Source organism: Talpa occidentalis, unplaced genomic scaffold (genome assembly GCF_014898055.3).
Source record: "Talpa occidentalis isolate TD23 unplaced genomic scaffold, MPIMG_talOcc4v2.1 talOcc4.13, whole genome shotgun sequence".
Classification (NCBI taxonomy): Eukaryota; Metazoa; Chordata; class Mammalia; order Eulipotyphla; family Talpidae; genus Talpa; species Talpa occidentalis.
The window spans coordinates 86,218,964-86,238,031 of NW_023601322.1; positions in this window are offsets into that span (position 1 = coordinate 86,218,964).

The following is a 19,068-nucleotide window of genomic DNA, read 5'->3' on the forward strand; positions in this document are numbered from 1 at the left end:
CATCAAAATGATAAAATATAACTAACGTCTTTTTCTTATAAGAACACTAGTCACATGGGATTAGAGCTCAGCCTTATTACTTCATTTTACCTTAATTCATTTCACCCATTTAAAGGCTCTTCAAAGACAGTCACAATGTGAAGTACTCACAGGATAGGGATTCGATATAGGACGTATAAAAGGACACAATTCAGCTCATAGCAGGCTCCCGAAGTGGGGGCCCAAACCAGCAGCAATCTCAAATTTCAATTCAGAACCTGAAGCTCTGTGCGTGGGGCAAAACTCTGCATTTTAACAAATCATTCAGGTGAGTATGATGCAGGTAATAAGGCTTCCAAACATTGCCTTATGCAAAAACAATTCCCAAGCTGGTGGAAGGTTGAAATGAGATCAAATTGCAAGAGTTTCTACTGGGTTTAAAAGTGTTTCCCCCGGAAATTCATTTTCACCCAACTCCTCAGACAGTGACCTAGAGAAACAGAGACTTTGCAGATGTGTTCAGTTAAATGAGGAGGTTATACTGAATTTGTGTGGCTGTTAATCGAGGGATCATGTCCGTAAAGGGGAGTCAACAAAGACACAGACAGATACACAGGCAAATATTGTGTAAGGACAGAGGTAGGGGTTGGAGAGAAGCTTCTACATGCAAAGTCCCTCAAGGTTGAAAGAGGGGAGACAATCTTGTGGGGAGGGTCAGGTCCTCCTCATACCCTCATTTCAGATGACACTAACTTCGCCCCAGCCTGTTCTGAGTATTCAATGAACTAATGCAGATGCCCAGAACAGGGTCTGAGTACCACTCATAAAATTATTTCACAGAAATACACATAGAATCCAGATTTTGACCTTATCAGCTAGCAGCAATGAAACAGATATCAGAAACAAATCCAGGGGATTCTGCATAAAAATTTCATTGAAGCTGACTAGGTTTGGGACAAAAAAAGATTGTCTTTCAAGGAACAGACAGGCATGTTTCAATGATGTTAGAAATAAGCTAGGCATTGTGTTGGCCCATAGTGGATCCATAAAAATCATGGCCAATTTATATAACCTGGAGAGTGGAATTATGTTTTTTTTTTAAATAGCCTTTTAATAATTTTGCTGTGCTTATAAGCACTAGCACTGAGTGATTTAAAAAAGGCATGAGTCAAGTAAGTTCATGAAGCACATCTGAACTTTAGATTCAGAGTAAGTGAGACCTACACCAATGAAACAGTTTGTAAGAGAAAAAAGCAAACTTTCTCGGGGATTCCAGCCCTGGGTGTCCTCACTCAGAACTAGTCCCTGGTTGCGAGCAGGTGCGCCACAGATCCCCAGGGGTTCAGTAAGAAGGTAAACGCTGTTTGGTTTGCACAGTGCCTGCTGCCTCACTTGTGTGCTTTGTGACCCCTGGTGATTCTGCTTTCCTGAGGGAGGCCATGCCCTGATAATCCACTCTATTTATAAAAGTCATCTTGGTTTTGCAGAAACAGCAACATCCATGACCAAAAAAAAAAAAAAAAAAAAAAGACTTCCTAAAATGAGTTTGAACAGCAAAATAGTTTGCTTCTGCCTCTTCCTCCACTAACTTCCTGCAGAAGTTACCAGCACATTGACCAGGTCACCTGCTTGACCTGAGAGTTGTTCCTTTATCGAAGAAGGTATGCCAGGGAGATGCCTTGGGCTCACCCAGCATCACCAAGGAGGCATCATGTGTTCTCCGAACCAACGAAGGGGATCTAGGAAACTGGAATTAGTATGTAACACTTTAGGTGTGTGACCATCACTTTCATCAGATACTCAAGGGGTCCTTTATGTAAACATGAGCAAACATAGTCCACGGTGCACACAAACCCATGTCACAGAACAGGAGAGAGACAGGCAAGGATAGTGTGAGCGGCGGAAGGACGTGTTTATGTTTAGAAGGATGTTGAACATTTTTTCATATGCCTGTTGGCCATTTGCATTTCCTCTTCGGAGAAGTGTCTTTTAAGTTCTTCTGCCCCCCCTTTTTTTTGGGGGGGGCTTGTCGGGAAACATTTTTTTTAAAGATTTATTTATTTATTTATACAAGCACCGGGTACAGTCAGAAGCGCGGGAGGGTGAGAGAATTCACCAGAGCCAGAGCGGGGAGCAGATCAGGCAGGCCGACAAAGTACACTGCTGAGGGGAGCAGTGGGCATGGCAGGAGAGGTCTGCGCACCATGTGGGACCCTCGCCCGGCACCGGGGATCGAACCGGCACTGCAGAGGCTGCGGGCAGCTTCACAGCCCAGCACTCAAGCCCTGCGCCACTGGGAAGGCCCTTTCTTCTGCCCATTTCTTGACTGGATTGTTGACTTTGTTTTTGTTGAGTCGTGTGAGTTCTTGGTACATCTTTGTGATCAGTCCCTCATCAGTTGAGCAGATTTTTTCCTAATCAGTGGGGTGTCTCTCTGTTTTTGTTAATGTCTCTTTTGCTGTACAGAAGCTTTTCATTTGATGTAATCCCAGGTGTTTCTCTTTTCCTTGACTTTCTTTGCTTTGGGTGATGAGTCTTTAAATATGTTTTTGTAGTCTTGTTTTTGTATGTATTGTAGTGTTTTACCTATTTTTTCTTCTATATATTTTATGGTTTCAGGTCTATGTCCAGTTCTTCTATCCATTTTGAGTTGATTTTTGTCCACAGTGAGAGGCAGTGGTCTAGTTTCATGTTGTTTTTTTTTTTTTAAATTTTATTATTATATTCCCCATACAATTGCAACCCCCTTATTTTGACCCCAATCTCCTCCTTTCCATCCCCCATAGTGTGTCTCTGGTTCATAGTTGTTTGTTGACTTTGATTTTTTTCTTTCTTATATTTATTCTTTTTCCTGGTCCCTTATTTAGGTTTTCTAGATTCCTGCTGTGAGTGAGACCATCAGGTATTTTTTTTTTTCTTTCTGGCTTATTTCGCTGAGCATGATCCCTTCCAGCTCCATCCATGTTGCTGCAAATTGCATGTGTTTATCTTTTTTTGAATGCTGAGTACTATCCCATTGTGTATATCCGAGTACACATTTTTCTCAAGTGTGCATGGATCATTCTCCAGAACTGATCATATACTAGGCTACAAGACAAACATCAACAGATACATGAAAATCAAAATCATTCCAACTACCTTCTCAGATCATAAAGGTATCAACCTAGAAATAAATCATGAAAAGAAAACAAGGAACCTTCCCACTTCATGGAGATTGAATTCCACACTACTGGAAGACCACTGGACTAATGAGGAGATCAAAGAAGAAATTAAAAAAAAATTTGAGTTAAATGACAAGGAGGACACCACTTTCCAGAATGTATGGGATGCAGCAAAAGCAATAATAAGAGGAAAATATATAGCAATACAGGCTCACTTCAACAAACCAGAAAGAACTCAAAGAAACAACCTAATCTCACATCTCAAAGAACTAGAAAAAGAACAATAAAAAACCCTAAAGCCAGTAGAAGAAAGGAAATAATAAAAATCAAAGCAGAAATAATATATTAGAAATTAAAAAAACAATCCAAAAGATCAATGAAACCAAAATTTGGTTCTTTGAAAAAATAAATAGGCAAACCACTAGCAAGGCTCACAAAGAAAAAATGTGAGAAAACACATATAAATAGGATTATAAATGAAAGAGGAGAAATCACAACAAACTCAGTAGAAATCAAAAGAATAATCAGAGATTACATGAAAACTTATACACAAATTCAACAACTTAGAAGAGGCAGACAAATTCCTAGAACGATATAATCATCCAAAGCTGGACAAAGAAGAAATAGAACAACTAAACAGACCAATTACAAGCAGTAAAATTGAAGCAGTAATCAAAGCATTCCCCAAAAACAAAAGCCCAGGCCCAGACGGCTTCACAAATGAATTCTACCAAATGTTCAGCAGTGAATTAGTGCCTATCCTACACAAACTCTTTCAAAAAATTGAAAAAGAAGGAATACTACCGAATACGTTCTACGAAGCCAACATTACATTAATACCAAAACCCAACAAAGACGGCACAAAAAAAAAAAAAATTACAGGCCAACCTCCCTAATGAACACTGATTCAAAAATCCTCAACAAAATTCTTGCCAACAGAATCCAACAATGCATCCATAAGATAATTCACCACGACCAAGTAGAATTTATTCCAGGGACACAAGGATGGTTCAACATCCGAAAATCAATCGATGTAATCCAACACATCAACAACAAGAAATATAAAAACCATATGATAATATCCATAGATGCTGAGAAAGCATTCGACAAAGTACAACACCCATTTATGATAAAGGCCCTTGAAATTCTCGGGATACAAGGAACAAACCTCATCATGGTTTTTTTTTGTTGTTGTTTTTCCGCATGTGGTGGTCCAGTTTTCCCAGCACGACTTATTTAACAAACTGTTCGTGTTCCATTGCGTATTCTTTGTTCCTTTATCAAAGATCAGCTGTCCGTGTAAGTGTGGCTTTATTTCTGGGCTCTCTATTCAGTTCCATTGCTTTGTATGTCTGTTTTTGTTCCAATATGCAGTTTGACAATTCACTTGAGGGGGATAATGACACCTCTACTCTACCTCTAGGTAACTATGGGGCAATTTGTTGAAAGTGAACATTGGGATTGTCCTGTTCATGGAGTGTGTAGCCGAACAGTTACTATATAAATAGATGCTAATCAAGGTGCAGTGCTATTTATTGTTTTTTCAATTTTATTTTACTTCTTAGTTTAATAGACAGAATATCATTTTACAAGCCTACATAGTACAACTTTTCTTTTACTTTCTTCTAATTCTAAATTATATTTCCAATAAAGGCAGGGAAATTGAAGTATAACTATCCATATGCTTACAAAATGTATATTTAAATCTCTGCAAAAGGGGAGAATTGGGTTCAATGTGCTATTTAAAGAAAAATAAGGGGAACTCCCTGGTAGTGCATGGGGTTAAAACATAGCACTATGAGCTGCCTGCAGCCTCCTTAGCATGAGTTTGACCCACATGGGACAGCAGACCTCTCCTGTCTCACCTACTGCTCCCCTGAGCAGTATATTTCAGTGGATCTGTCTGTTCTGCTCCCCACTCTATCTCTGGTGAATCCTCTTGCCCACCACATCTCTGGCCTACACCCCAGCTCTTGTATGCATAAATAAATCTTTAAAAAAAGAAAAATAAAAATCAGATCTTAAATAACCATGATGTATGCAAATGGAATTCAGTTATGTGGGTATTTTGTTTTGTTTTTGACCCAAATTATACATATATTGATTTAATTGGTAAAGGTTCTGGGGAAATTATCAAACTATTTTGCTGTTGTTGCAACAAACACCATGAGGAAAACATTTGGGGGCTGACTTTAAAATTTTGGGAGTTTTTAAAGAACTCTCCTACATTGCTGGTGGGAGTGCAAACTAGTCCAACCACTATGGAAAGCCATCTGAAGGTTCCTCAGTCTACTAAAAATGGAGCTACCATATGCTCCAGCAATTCCACTCCCAGAGATCTACCCAAAGGACACAAAAACAGTGATTCAAAAGACCACCTGTACTCCTATATTTACTGCAGCACTATTTACAATAGGTACAACCTGGAAACAACCCAAATACTCAAAAATAGATAACTGGATCAAGAAGATGTGATACATATACACAATGGAATATTACCCAGCAATCAAAAAAGATAAACTCATGCCATTCGCAGCAACACGGATAGAGCTAGAAGGGATCATGTTCAGTGAAACAAGCCAGAAGGAAAAAGTAAAATATCGGATGGTTTCATTTATAGCAGGAATATAGGGGAACTATATAAGACATCAGTGTAAAAAAATAACAACAATACAAAATACAACAAAGCAAAAACAGACAATTATAAACCAGAGACATCATGCGGGGGAGGAGGAGGGAGCAGGATCAGAGGAAGGGAGGGAGGCGCACAGGGGACTGAGGTGATGGTGCACGGGTGCCTTGGGGAAGGAAACTCTATGGGGACTACACCTGAGGGGTGGGGGGGAAATATTGTTTAAAAATGAACAATGAATTTCATCAATAATTGTTCTATTTCTTTGAAGAATGACATTGAAATTTTGATTGGAATAGCATTGAATCTGTATATTGCTTTTGGTAGGATGGCCATTTTAATAATGTTTATTCTCCCAATCCATGAGCAGGGGATGTCTTTCCATTTCTTTGTGTCTTCTTCTATTTCTTTTAACAGTGTTTTATAGTTTTCTTTGTATAGGTCCTTTACCTCTTTTGTTAGATTTATTCCCAAATATTTGATTTTTTTTGTTTCAATAATAAAAGGGATGGTTTTTTTGATTTCTTCTTCTTCAGATTTATTGTTTGTATATAGGGAGGCTACTGACTTTTGCGTGTTGATTTTGTATCCTGCCACTTTACTGAACTGATTGATGAGTTGAATTAGTTTTTCTGTGGAGTTTTTGGGGTTCTCTATGTATATTATCATATCATCTGCAAAGAGTGATAGTTTGACTTCTTCTTTTCCTATTTGGATTCCTTGGATGTCTTTCTCTTGTCTTATTGCTCTGGCTAGGACTTCCAGTATTATATTGAAAAGCAGTGGTGAGAGTGGACATCCTTGTCTTGTTCCAGATCTTAATGGAATTGCTTTCAGCTTTTCACCATTGAGAATGATACTGGCTGTTGGCTTGTCATATACGGCCTTTATGATGTTGAGGTACGTTCCTTGTATCCCAAGAATTTCAAGGGCTTTTATCATGAATGGGTGTTGCACTTTGTCGAAAGCTTTCTCAGCATCTATTGATATTATCATATGGTTTTTATATTTCTTTTTGTTGATGTGTTGGATAACGTTGATTGATTTTCGGATGTTAAACCATCCTTGTGTCCTGGAATGAATCCTACTTGGTCGTGGTGAATTACCTTATGGATACACTGTTGGATTCTGATAGCTAAAATTTTATTGAGGATTTTTGCATCAGTGTTCATTAGGGAGATTGGCCTATAGTTTTCTTTTTTTGTGTTGTCCTTGTTTGGTTTTGGTATTAGTGTAATGTTGGCTAAAGAGCTTCTGCACAGCAAAAGAGACAATAACAAAAACAAAGAGAAACCCCACCAACTGGGAGAAAATTTTTGCACCCAACACTAATGATAAAGGACTGATCACAAAAATCTGCAAAGAGCTGATGAGACTCAACAACAACAAGGAAAATAATCCAGTCAAAAAATGGACAGAGGAACTAAAAAGAAACTTCTCTGAAGAGGAAATGCGAATGGCCAACAGGCATATGAAAAAATGTTCAACATCACTTGCAATCAGGGAAATGCAAATCAAAACTACCATGAGATACCATCTTACACCAGTGAGAATGGCACATATTAAAAAAACTAGCAACAACAAATGTTGGCGAGGGTGTGGAGAAAAAGGAACTCTTCTGCACTGTTGGTGGGAGTGCAAACTGGTCCAACCACTATGGAGAGCTGTGTGGAGATTTCTGGACCTACTAAACATAGAGCTTCCACAGGATCCAGCAATTCCACTCCTAGGTATTTACCCAAAGAACACAGAAACATCAATTCCAAAGAACACCTGCACCCCTATGTTTATAGCAGCACTGTTTACAATAGCTAAGCTTTGGAAACAGCCCAAATGCCCAAAAATAGATGACTGGATCAAGAAGATGTGGTACATATATACCATGGAATATTACTCAGCATTCAAAAAAGATAAACACATGCAATTTGCAGCAACATGGATGACGCTGGAAGGGATCATGATCAGTGAAATAAGCCAAAAAGAAAAAGAAAAATACCGGATGGTCTCACTCATAGCAGGGATCTAGAAAACTTAAATAAGGGACCAGGAAAATGAATAACTATAAGAAAGTGAAAATCAAAATCAACAAAAACTATGAACCAGAGACACTTTTGGGGGGTGGGGGGCGGGAGGGGAGGGATTGGGGTCAGAATGGAGGGATTGCAATTGTATGGGGAATATAAAAATAAAATTTATTAATTAAAAAAAAATAAAAATAAAGGATACTCACAAAATGATTAAAAAAAAATGAACAATGATGTAAAAAATAAAATTTAAAAAACACAAAAATAAAAAAATAGATAAATTATTAGGGGGTTTAATTAATTTTTATCTTCTACAATGGGGCTAAGGAATTATCACTGAAGTTGTTCAGGAATTTGAGAATATATTCAAAACTGTTCTCTGAGGGTCTATGACCAAGAACAGTGGAGAAATCCATCTACTCAGCTTTCAATTATGAGCGCTGTGACTTCTGGAGACATGAAACAAATTCTATGCCCTGGTCCACAGGCTCTTTTTGGGATCAGGCTGTGGTGTTTCTTTGATCATTGACATTCTCAGAAACAAAGGAGGACATCTTTACCAATAAAAGATTTGAAGTACACAATTTATAGTTATGACTTTAAGATGCCCCCCAAATAAGGAGGGTAGACAAAACATCTTGCATTCTGTATTGATTAAAGTTCAGAAAACATGAACCTGCTATTCAAATACCACTCGAAAGAAAAATGAGGACTAGATTTTTCTTACAAATGTTCAGCCTTATACACATATGTGGTGAAACAAATTAAAAGCAAGCAAACTGAGTTCATAATAGGACCAGATACCTACGAACTTTATGCTCTTGGACACACATGCATAATCTTCTAATGTTTAGGAGAAATAGATTAAGAAGCATAAATGAGACCTGTCTGGGCTTTATCTCCACTGTTGCCTCTTGGTGTTGACTGCAGACTTATTTTTTCCTTGCTACTCAGTTGTCATTAATATAAACAGACACATTCATATTCTTTCCACTTCAGAAACCAAGCTGGGCAAACATTTAAAACAACCCTCAGCAGGCCTCCCTGGTGGTGCAAGGGGTTAAGACGCAATCTATGAAGCTATCCACAGCCACTGCGGCACGAGTTCGATCTCCGGCCAGGGAGCAACCAACATGGCACAGCAGACCTCTCCTGTCTCACCCGCTGCTCCCCTCAGCAGTGTATTTCAGTCAATCTGCCTGTTCTGCACCCCACTCTGTCTCTGGTAAATCCTCTCACCCCCATACCTCAGGTCTGTACCCCAGTTCTTGTATGTATAAATAAATAAATCTTTTAAAAAAATAAAATAAAGCAACCCTCAGATTATTGACCACTTAGCCAGCGACTTGTGAAAAAAATTCCAATTCACTCATATTAAAGGAGAAAATTTCTAAAGATGTCCTTTTTTAACTTAGATGTGGCACTTTTCTGTGAAGAGCTAGTGAATTCTGGTTAATAGAAACTTCTGCAGAATGTGAAGCTCAATGGCCACTTCCTCCCCAAGGAATCAAGCAATGTGGGAGTAATAAGAGAGTGGACCTCATGTTCTAGAGCTCTTACAAACCATACTCTGATTAAAAGTCAGGGTCATTTTAATAACCATGTATTTTAAGCAGTGTTGGCTTAAATATGGGTCTAAATTCAAAACAACTTCTTGGCTAACCTTGAGTCTTGACAAGAGTTATTTAACCTTTAAAGTAGCACATTTTTTTTCTTACCCTATTAAAAAAAAAATCATGTTCCACATGGGAGTCAAATTGGACAACTGCTGTCCTGCCCTGAGATGACCGGTAGGGACCCTAGTGTGCATGTGTGATGCAGAGTCGGGGTGTAGGGATTCAACCTGGGCAACGTTGTGTCACTGCCACTAGAACGTCCATCTCTGTGACATTCTACAGTCCTGTGATTAAGCAGTAGATTCTGAATGCAAACGATTAGCACACTAATGATAGCAACAAAGAGACACAATTTGAGAGTGTCACATCTGTCATTCTATGGAGCCACTGCCTTCAAATTTTAAATTATGAAATAGAGGTGCAACATTTTTCTTTTAAGGTGGACAAACTAGTTCATATATGAAATATTTTACTTAATTTGAATAATATCAGCCAAGCTATTTCTTATTCTTTTTATAGTTGTTAACTGTAAGGTTTTAGAATGAGTTCATACATTTTTATAGCACTGATTATAACCTGATTACTCCTTAAAATAATTTTTCTCACAAAAGGAGGAAGTTTGGGCATATATGTTAATTATGCAATTGCTTATACATGTAATCCCATCCTAGTTATGAAAGTTATGGCTAATAAACTAAATATTTTGTAATCTAATCTATTACTGCATTACTAGAAGTACAAAAGAAGTTGCATAAAATAGCATTTAGTACCACTATAATTCTGTTTCTTGGGATCTGGACACTCAGGCATCTTAGAGACACACAGCTCTTCCATACTGTTGATTTCCGTGATGACAACTTAATGGGAAATGAGACTTCTGGAGTCTCTCACTACCTGAGGCCCACATCCTCACACACTCACAGGTACATGCAATGATGGAGCTACCCTCAGAGGTACAAGCTTCTGAGACTTACATATTTTACTCTTACCACCCTTACCCCCTCTAACACATTCATTGAAAGGATTCAGTTTTCAATCTCGGTGCCAACTTCTCTTCATCAGAACTTTTACTTCTCATCTCTCCAGTTTTCTCCTATCTTTCAGCATATACATCCCTGATGTCTGCAAATTATCCTCATGATAATTAATATTAATTTGAAAATGAAAGCAGCCTAAATCTCTATTTAATATAAACTTATATATTTTGCGATACAAACATGACAGATACAAATATTTACAGTCAGATGCAAATAAAGAGACTTCCAAGAAAAACAGTTTTGATCTGATGAATCTCTAGAGTTCATTTTCACCTTAAGTGGCACAAGCCATCCCACCCTTCAAGACTATTTAGTCAAAGATGGCACATCTCCTATCTTTATGTTATAAGGGTACAGATTTCTAGGCGACTGGAATCAATCTGGGAAACAAGAACAACAAATGTGTCCTGATTATGACATGTATCAAGGTTAGAAGTTTTCTGATGAGAAACACGTCTCAGGACAGTCATGCTGCCACCAAAACTATGTCTCAGATAATGTATAAAGCGCTAGATGTAGTGGGGTATAGGACAAGAAGACATATTTTCTCTGCTGGCATATTTTATCAATTCCAGTAAAGGCCACAGACAGTTCTTCCACAAAGTAAGCATGAAGATATCTTGCTAACATGTGGACTATGTGGCCACAGCCATTTTAAAACTGGGCATGTTCACGCCCAAGCAAAAAACTTAGAAGAGAATGCATGGCCTTTGCAACCTGTTCAAAGGTCATTACTGCCAAGAATGTGATGTATGGGGATAATCAGCCATTGTATGCACCATGGATGCTATAGCAAGTATTCAAGAATGTTGCTAGAACGCGTCACAGCATGTTTGACATAATTTGGCAACCTTCTCTACAAGCGATTCTGGAAGGAGTAGGTCACAAGTTAACACAATAAAAATTAGATAAAAAACAATTCCTTGTTCTCTTATTGTTCAATTTGTTCCTTCTCTGCCACTTTTGGATGACGATGCCTTTTTTTTTTTTTTAAGCCTGAATAGGATACAGCCTCTCTCTTTTCAAAAAAAAATGGACTGAGGTTCACTTTTATTGCTTGTGTAACTATTTCGACTTATAATTGATTTAGGCAAACTGTCTCTGAGTAAGAAAATATACCTCTCTGGATTTGGAGGCCTTGATTCTAGAAAACTCTACCATCTTCACATGGTCAGTAATCCCACTGGTATTTTCTTTAATTAGAAAGGAAATAATAGTTGTACATGACCCTTTCAATAATACTAACATAATTTTTTTTCTCTTCTATCTCAAAGTTAAGTAGATGTGTTTTGACAACTGCTAGTTTATTCATTTAAGTTTTCATAAGAACAGTGGTTGGGAAACTATAGCCTATAAGCCAGTCCAGCCACTTCCCATATTTGCATATATTTTACAAAGCCAAAATCACAATAATACCAAAACCAAACAAAGACAACACACAAAAAAGAACACTACAGATCAATCTCCCTAATGAACACAGATACAAAAACTCAATAAAATCTTAGCAAACCAAATCCAACAATGAATCAAAAGAATAGTACACCATGATCAAGTGGGTTTTATCCTAGGGACACAAGGATGGTTCACATTCAAAAATAAAGTTTTATCAGGGCACAATCTCTCCCACTTGTCTCACCTGTTATTTTCTTTCTCACTACAAAGACAGAGTTGAGGAGTTTTAACAGAGACCATGCAAAGTCTAAAATATTTATAGTCAGGCCTTTTTCATCAGGAGTTTATCAAACCTCATGTTAAATGTGTATTTATTGAACACCTGCTCTATAGTCAGTATTGTGCTGGGTTTTAAAATTATAACTGTTATAAAAGTCCTCCCAAATATATAATGAGATTCTAGTGTATTGGGTAGGAAAAAATATGAGTAGTCAGATAAGGACAGAAAATAGACATATAATTCAGGAAGATAACATAAGACCTCAGGAGAAAGGCATTCTCCAATAATAAAAAGGAAAATATTAGGTATTCTGGAACAGAGAATGAATAAAAGGACAAAAACTTTACTTACTCTAATTCTATGATTCTGGATACGGTTGTCTTCAAGGACCACATGACTGGAGAAACCATCAATATGTCTCCAGGACATCATATTTCAAAGAGTTATCTGTTGAAGGTGAGGAAAAAATCAATTGTTTATGTGATTCTCTAAGGTTCTTCCTTTACATGATAGTTATTTTATATTTTTTCTATAGTGGTAAATCAGAATATGTAATATTTCTTAGCACTACAAAGAGTAAATACAAAGATGAGCATGGTATTGTTAATATTTATATTTGTATTTATTTTTGCTCAATTTCTTTGAAACAATGACACTTGTGGTTTATGTAGCCATTTCCAGTGACTCTTTTTTGCATCATCCAACTAGTCAGCTGGCCACTGACCTAGTTTGGGACATAACTCTGTTGCTGACTCATCAGGCTGCATATTTTCTTTTACTGCATATTTTGTAAATATTCAAACCAAGTTTAAACTTTCAACCAAGTTTAAATATTCAACCAAATTTTCAGAAGAACACAACACAGATCAGTTCCATTAAGCTCAGCATTAACCGTCTGTTCTGAGACACATAAAACTGAAACACATGTAAATGGTTTTAATGTATCCAAGGGGACAAGGTCCATCCTAACTTGTCTTTGTCCTTTCCTTTCTGAACTCCAATGTATTTAGGCTTGCTTCTGAACATGGGATCATCCCCTCTACTTAACATAAAATGACACGGGCTTTCTTCAATATGTGGGCAACTGAACTTGGTTGGTCTTTATCAGGTTGCATATTGTGTTTTAATATTTATTTCTTTAATCTTGATTCCTTTAAATATTCAACCAAGTTCTCAGAAAAACCATCTAAGAGTTCATGAAGTCTACAATCTAAATAACTGTAAGTTGATGTCAATCACACTCATTTCATGACTTTTAATTCTCATACCTGCTCTTTCTCCAAAATTGGTGTGAAATGATTTATAATAAAAACATAACTACAAGATGTCAGAAAGCAATTGAGTTGAAGATTAAAGGCAGAGGTGGAGATAGCCACAGACTATAAAATTAGCAAGCAATTAGCTGTGCATTGGTGAGTAAGTGCAGCAGAGGAAAACCATGGAACTATAATTTCAGATCTATTGAAGTTATGTAGTTTCTATAATGAACAAATTATTTTTAATAGTTTAGAACACTATAAGGTTTATGATTGAGTTCAAAATACATTACCGAGCACACTGAGGGTATTTAAATGTTGTCAAATAAAAGGACACAGTACTTAAAGGTGAGTTTATTGTAAAAATGAACTACTGGTTAACTTGTCTGTGCGTGACTGATATAGACAAAATCTTGAGAAGGTTATATTTTTCCCCATTATCATAGCATCGTGTTCTCCTCATATTTTCTCAGTTATCTCATACTGATATCATCACAGGAAACAGCTGAAAGGGTCAGTTAGCTCAACATCAAGATACTAAATACACTGTAAATAAAATAATGACTTCACCTTCATGCAACCTGTTGTGGTATCTCTGTCCAATGTTGGTGGTCCCACTCTTTTTATATTACCCCAACATTGAACGAAGATATTGTAAGAGGTGAAATGAGTTTGTGTTGTAATTCAGTCACCTACAGCATCAAACTTTGGTTTGGATATCTTGAAATCTCAAATTTATATATAAAGAGGAAAGAGTGTTCTTTCAGGGTAGTCATTGAAGCTTCTCATGCAAATTATATTTAATTTAATCTAGTTTTGCACTTGATGTTAGTGCGGTAATACAATATGTGCTGTTTTGTAACTTGCTTTTCTACACAATATTATATTTTAAGATTCATTCATATTGATGAAAACAGTGATGTTTCTATTATCTGACTGATTTCTAATATTGCATGGTATGGCTATTTATTTACATTTGAAACATTTTGCATAGTTTTGCTAGCTTAATGGATGATGTTGATAGTATTTTGCTATGTAGGGCCCCTCAGTTTAAGTTTCTCTAGTGCAGAGTTATTTAAATTGAGATCTGAGAAAAATCAATGAAATACAAAATCAACTTATAAAACCACAATCTTATAAAATATTATACAAATAAAAATATTAAAACATTAGATATTGTAATGACAGCTTCATGGCAGTGTATCTCCATATATATGCAGATGTATATGCTCACAATATAAACCTTACAGAAAGATTTTAAGAAACTCTCAATATATAGCTAGAAATAGAATTGCAGAAGTTCGGCTTTTGCCAAATGAATGTTATTTATGTACACTTCCAGGAGCAGTGCATAATAGTTTTCATTTCTCCACATATTCACCAACACTTGATAAATTCAAATTCTAGTGCCAGGATATAACTGGCCTCATAGAATGAATTTAGGCTAGTCCCTCCACTTACTGAAAGGAATGTGTCTTAAGAATATTAGCAATCATTGCCTTCACTATCACTGCTTTGGGTGATGTGTCTGTAAAGATGTCTTTGATGAGCAAATCCCGTAGTGTTTCGCCTATATTTCCTTCTATGTATTTTATGGTTTCAGGTCTTATGTCTAGTTCTTTAATCCATTTTGAGTCAAATTAAAGAGCTTCTGCACAGCAAAAGAGACAATAACAAAAACAAAGAGAAACCCCACCAACTGGGAGAAAATTTTTGCACCCAACACTAATGATAAAGGACTGATCACAAAAATCTGCAAAGAGCTGATGAGACTCAGCAACAACAAAGAAAATAATCCAGTCAAAAAATGGGCAGAAGAGCTAAAAAGAAACTTCTCTGAAGAGGAAATGCAAATGGCCAACAGACATATGAAAAAATGTTCAGCATCACTTGTCATCAGGGAAATGCAAATCAAAACTACCATGAGATACCATCTCACACCAGTGAGAATGGCACATATTAAAAAAACTAGCAACAACAAATGTTGGCGAGGGTGTGGAGAAAAAGGAACTCTTCTGCACTGTTGGTGGGAGTGCAAACTGGTCCAACCACTATGGAGAGCTGTGTGGAGATTTCTTGACTTACTAAACATAGAGCTTCCATATGATCCAGCAATTCCACTCCTAGGTATTCACCCAAAGGACACAGAAACATCAATTCCAAAGAGCACCTGCACCCCTATGTTTATAGCAGCACTGTTTACAATAGCTAAGCTTTGGAAACAGCCCAAATGCCCAAAAATAGATGACTGGATCAAGAAGATGTGGTACATATACACCATGGAATATTACTCAGCATTCAAAAAAGATAAACACATGCAATTTGCAGCAACATGGATGGCGTTGGAAGGGATCATGCTCAGCGAAATAAGCCAAAAAGAAAAAGAAAAATACCGGATGGTCTCACTCATAGCAGGAATCTAGAAAACTTAAATAAGGGACCAGGAAAATGAATAACTATAAGAAAGTGAAAATCAAAATCAACAAAAAACTATGAACCAGAGACACTTTTTGGGGGGTGGGGGGCGGGAGGGGAGGGATTGGGATCAGAATGGGGCGTTTGCAATTGTATGGGGGAAGATAAAAATAAAATTTATTATTTAAAAAAAAAAAAAAAAGAATATTAGCAATCAGGCTTCCCTGGTGGCGCAGGGGTTAAGGCACAACCTATGAAGTTCTCCACAGCCACTGCAGCACAAGTTCGATCCCGGCCAGGAAACAACCCACATGGTGCAGCAGACCTCTCCTGTCTCGCCCGCTGCTCCCCTCAGCAGTGTCTTTCAATCTGCCCGTTCTGTTCCCCATTCTGTCTCTGGTGAATCCTCTCACCACCAACCCCAGCTCTGGCCTGTACCCCAGTTCTCGTATGCATAAATAAATAAATCTTTTCAAAAAAAGAATATTAGCAACCTTATCTTTAAAATCTTTATATTCTTGGTTTCTTTACTTGAAGCTTTAAATAATGCAAGCAGCATTTCTATGTAAGAAGCAGCTTTGAAAAGTTCATTCTTCTGGGACTATATTAGTGTCATCCAGGTTTGCAAATTTACTGGTATAATGACATTTGTAATTTCTACCTTTTCTTGCAATAGTTTTCATTTCTCCACATCCTCACCAACATTATTTCCTCTCTGCTGATGTGGAGGCTATAAAAAAAGGGACTTAACTGAGGGCTGAAGTGTAACTGTTTACAGGAAGGTACTCTCTGGGTTTTAGGTCAGAAACTTTGTTCTCTGGGGTTCAGAGCACTAGCTTTGTTGTTAATATCTACTTTCTGGACAAGGACCCATTATCAGGCTGGATCACTTGTGCTTCATTGTTTCCCCATCATCAGTGATACAGCTGACTTAGCTCAGATTCTGCAGGACCAGTTACCAAAGACAAAGTCGTAGCTCCTAGAACCTCCAGGTTTGCCTTGTCTCTGTCCTAAGGAGAGTAAGGGGAGCTGTAGAAAGCAGCATAAAAGTGACATGGGATAGAGATTATGATATTTACCATCAAGCTATTCACTTAGCATATGAATGAGTAAGAAAGCCAAAGTGATTGTGAAACATTTAATGGCAAAATACTTTCAGTGAAAGGGTCTTACTATTCAGTAAACATTCAGCAAAATAACTTGTCATATAGACACGTGCCAGGCCTCTTGAGAAAAATGGAAGAAATTATTTAATATTAATATGTGATTCAGAGATGGCCAATTGACCCTGAGTCCAAAAACAGTGTACATTGTATTTCAATATATTATCCTGAAACTATGTTTATGCTAGTAAATTGCATAGTAAGTTGCTTTTATGTTTTAGTCAAATTATTTTACGTTTTCAGTAAAATTTTAAATTTGCCCCTTTGTTTTTCAATAATAGTAACATTCAATATCAATAAGAATCAAAGAAATGGATTTATACTATAATTAAAAAAATAATTCAAATGTATTCCCATGTCTGCTAGATTCTGTTTAACTTAGAGATAAATAACTGCATAGATGTCAAATGATACTTGCATGCACTCAAAATTGGAAATACAGCAAAATTCAAGAGGACTCAAATATCGTTGCATAAGAGGTCTTAATTTTCTAAAATCTATTTTTCTCTAATGACTATTTATATCACAGGACAATTCTACCCAGTGATAGAATTTATACCACAGGACAGTTCTATCCAATGACCCGGTAGGCAGGTGACCCAACAGCTTTGGAAAAATGCTTTCTGATCCTAGCCAACTTCTCCCGTGGCAATGCTCACAGCTAGCATTTATAAAGGAGAAACACTGCCAAATATTTCAAACTTTGGTGAACAGCTGAAACTTATTTTATAGTGCTTTCATGGAACACCTTCATGAATACGCCATGTCTTTGTAAGTCACGCTGCTTGCAATGTCCGACTTAGAAACAAAGAATGACTGCCCACTGCCCAATCTTGAAAAAATAATTTAGAGTCTCCTGTGCTCAGCAAAATTGTCATGGAGGCACTCAGAAAGGAACCTGGGAATCTTTTCTTGAAAGTGTGACAGCCAGCAAATATCAAAATATTCCTCATTTATGATCCTCCTAAAATCACTGACATGACGCAATTATGTAAATGAGGACTTGCAGTCACACTGAGTATTTGTTCCGGTTTTCAGGCAAATACTTATTAGATCAGAGCAGTTTAAAGACAACAAGAACTCCCCACCAACAGGATTCAGGGACTGGTGAAAGAGCATGAGAACTTCTCATTGGAACTGTTCCCAACTTGCTGCATAATAACAAAGGTAGAGTTTGGGGAGTGTCCCTCCCACCCCCTTCAGATTCTGAGAAAGAAGCTAGGGCTTAGTTTGAGGAATGAAGGAGCGAAGCCTGGCTGAGCAGTCCTCACCACCTCTGCTACCCTGCGTCCTGGGTGTGCGTGTGTGTGCCTGCGTATTTTCTTTTTATGCCCAACAGCTTTCTCCCGCTCCTCACACCTCTCCACAAAGGATTTCCAGCAGAGAGCAGCTGGTGCCCCATATTGGCTACTTTCCCCAGACTTGGGGGGAGGGGGGCCTCACAGGAAATCAATGGCTGCTTATTTTCCCCTGTACTGTGGTTTTATGTGTGGAATGACGTGGCCCCAACCGTACCGATCCATTCTGCAGAGCTATTTCCATTCAGATGTGCCTCTTTACAAATAGCGGAAATTAGCAGAGGGCCAGTGTCACACTGCTTGTCACATCTTGTTTTCAGTCTGTTGAAATCAGGTTTATAGTGTCCTATTCAGAAGCCCAGGCTTCTTTGGAGCCACACAATGCATTTCAGGAGTTCCATCAGGCGATAAATGCAGAACTTCACATTGCTATTAAAAAATCATCTCAATGATTAGGCTTTTGAGGTGTTTTTTGTTTTTCCCTCCAAGGACTTATTTGCATGGAATTTGTTGTTTTAATTGCACAACGTCATTTATTCCCGCCCATTCATCACGCTAATGTCCAAAAGTATTCCTAGTTCGCTTGTCAGTATTAGAGCTGCATGGTGTGAAAGGTTCTGGCGATTTAGTTGCAATGAATGAACAACTAGCCGAGTACTGGGAGTGTGAATACGCTCAATACCGTACCATGCTAGTGTCCCCCAAGTCTTGAAACAAATAATAATTAACATGTCCTGAATGCACACCATGAGCCAAGGCCACCACTAAATGCTTAACAACTCATTTAATTCTCACAAGCCCCTTTGAGGTGCTCA